We start from the raw sequence: 3,098 nt of genomic DNA, 5'->3' as shown, positions 1-3,098 counted from the left end.
CTCTTACCACTTGTCTTTAATCTATTCAAGCTGCTGTAACAAAATACCATAGATGAAGTGGTTTGTAAACAACAAACATTTATTTCTCCCAGTTCTGGAGACTAAGCCCCAGATCAAGGCACAGGAAGATTTGGTATCTGGTGAGGTCCTGCTTCCTGGTCAATAGACAGCCAGTCTTCTTCTTGTATCCTCACATGGCAGAAGGCAAAGGGAGCTCTCTGGGATCTCTTTTATAAGGGCTCCAATCACATCTAAGAGGACCTCACCTTCATGACATAATCACCTCCCAAAGGCCCCACCTCTTAATACTATCACACCAGGGAACAGAATTTCATTGTATAAATTTGGGGAGGACAAATGCTGGTGAAAAAGGAAAGACTGGTGCTTTCCTTTCTCAAGTGCTGGTCACCTGAGAAAATGGGGGACTCTTATAACAAAGCCCCCTCAACATAGGCAGAGGTTTTTATAAGGAGGGAGAGGTAAAGCAGAACAAAGAAATCAAGGGGAGAAGGTGGAAAAGTTCCCTATGGATAGACCAGCACAGTCCATTCCGAGAAGGACCTGGATGCTGACCAAGCGACGGTCTGATGTGCGTCATCCTGGCCTTCCTTCTCCTGGTTCTACATCATCCTGGTTCTACTGCTAAAGGTCAGCAATTCTCCTAGAGCTGGGATGACTTAAGGTTGGAGTATGGATCTTCTGAAGTTAGTTCCTAGGATTCTCATAGAAACATACTGTTATCTACAAGCTAGACATTAGTCAGAGTCCAAATTTACAGAAACAATGTCAAAAGGATGCTGGGGTGGTTTACAATTCCCCACTGATACAGAATCACTTGTACAGGCCCACGGCTGACTTAGACCCAGCTTATTCTCTTTGTCTTTTCTACATCCTTCACTGCCCCCCCTCAGGCTCACTGAACCCTTGGCTGTGCTGGCTCACCACACTGGAGTATGTTTTTTTTAACCTTTTGCTTTTAATCCCAATACCCAGGGCACTCCTCTACCACTTAAATTTGAGTCTCTGAGGGTGAAACCATGGCATTAATACATTTAAAATTCAATAGGTGATTCCAGTTTGTAACCAAGATTGAGAACTGGTTGTTTATAACAGCGGTTCTAATTGGAATCGATAAGAACTTAGAGGAATACATTCTCAGATCTTTCAAATGGGTCAGGGAAGGCTTCACAGAAAAGGTCATTCTTGACATGACATTAAAATGAGAAAAAGTTTACAGGGAATCATGAAGAAAAGAATGAGTAAGGATATCACCAGATAGGGACTGGGCCTGAGTCTGTCTTAGAGTGCCTGGCAGTCTATGGTTCTTGACTTCATGCAGGAAATATCTCACAAGTCCATGTGATTTGAAGAATGTATTCGTTAGAGCTGTGGACAGTAAGAGTTTAGGAGTACAAAGATACAAAGTTTACACCTGAGAAAAGGCATGGGCATGCTCCAGAGAGAGCCCCATTCTGGCTTCCTTTGTCTTGAGGGGTTTTTGTCTGCTTTCCAAAGGTGGAGATTACTAGGAGAGGACTCAGTGGAGAATATCAATAGAATATTCATCAAGTTTACCAGGTGTGCAATTTCAGGGCTGTGGTCTCCACTAATCAGTCAGAACCGAGGCAAGGGATCATTAGTCATTACAGTTGGTCTGCTTTTCTGGGCCTGGAGCTGAAATACAACTGAAGCCTATATATTAAATCTAGGCGGAAACGGGGTGGGGGGGCAGGGTTCCAAACCACATGACCAGTGATATGAAAGTATGAAAGGGAGTGATTCTGGCACCAGTTTTTCCTCTCTCTCAGTTTCTCCATTTTTGCCAAAGAATTTTCTTAGTGTCTTACTATCCTGCTTCAGGGAAGAGGTATAAATGTGAATGTGCAAATACACAGGAGAAGAGGAAGGGCATGTGCGCTGGGGCAGCTGCCAGAATTCTGTGCTCCTGGCCATCTTGTACCATCCACCCCCTAGATGATCTTATTTGAGGAATAAATGTGTATAAGTAATAATTCATAATCTCCATCTTTTATTCTAAAAACCTGACTTTCTTAGTTTCTTCATTACCACCCCCACTCTGGCAAACCATTTATGTGATATTTTCTTTGACCACCCAAATGAATTTCATTCTGATCACTTATTTACATTCTGCTTATCATTTATTTGCATACAGTTGGTTTTTAAAATATTTTAATGACTTCAAAGAGGAAGGGAGAGGGAGAGAGAGAGAGAGAGATAGAAACATCAACGATGAAACAGTATAATTGATTGGATGCCTCCTGCACACTCCCTACTGTGAATCAAGCCTAAAACCTGTGCATGTGCTCTGACTGGGAGTTGAACCATGATCTCCATGTTCATAGGTGGACCCTCAACCACTAAGCCATACCCATTGGGCTGCATACAGTTTTAACTTAAATGTTTACTATAACATATTTAATTTTTGTAGTCTGCTTACATTAAATATTAGATGAAAGCTCTGTTCTATTAAATTGTGCACACTTCAAATGTAGGGTCATTTTTCCCCCAGTTAAACTATATAATAAAGAGCTAATATGCTAATTAGACCAAACAGCCAAACGACCTTCTGGACGTACTTCCAGACGTCTTCCTGACGAAGCCAGGGCCGGAGGGAAGCCAGCCTGGGTCCCGGGTGCCTGTGGGCAGTGGGAGGAGGGAAGCAGCCCAGGCCCTGGGTGCCTGCTGGTGGCTGGAGGGAAGCCAATGTCAGCAGCTGGGGGAAGAAAGGCCTACTCTTGCATGAATTTTCATGCATTGGGCCTCTAGTATGTTCTATAAGTCTAGATATAGTATATGCACAGTAAATCATTATTTCTTAAAATACTGTTTTTCTATTGTGTAATTTATTGCAAATAACCCAAGTACTTTTTACTTTTGAAAAATTTAATTATTGTTTTCTGTTTTTATATTTTATCTTTCTGTAATTATTGAGTATCTTATGGAAAAGAACAATAGAAAATTTAATGACTTAAATTAGATGTGTATGAGTAAATATGCATATAAAGTATAAGATGAGTGCTAAGTTGGAAAATAACTGGCATTTTGAAAATACATTAAAACTCAAGTCTATGATAAGA

This window comes from Myotis lucifugus, unplaced genomic scaffold, assembly GCF_000147115.1.
Source record: "Myotis lucifugus unplaced genomic scaffold, Myoluc2.0 scaffold_51, whole genome shotgun sequence".
Taxonomy (NCBI): domain Eukaryota; kingdom Metazoa; phylum Chordata; class Mammalia; order Chiroptera; family Vespertilionidae; genus Myotis; species Myotis lucifugus.
This window is presented reverse-complemented; position numbering follows the sequence as displayed.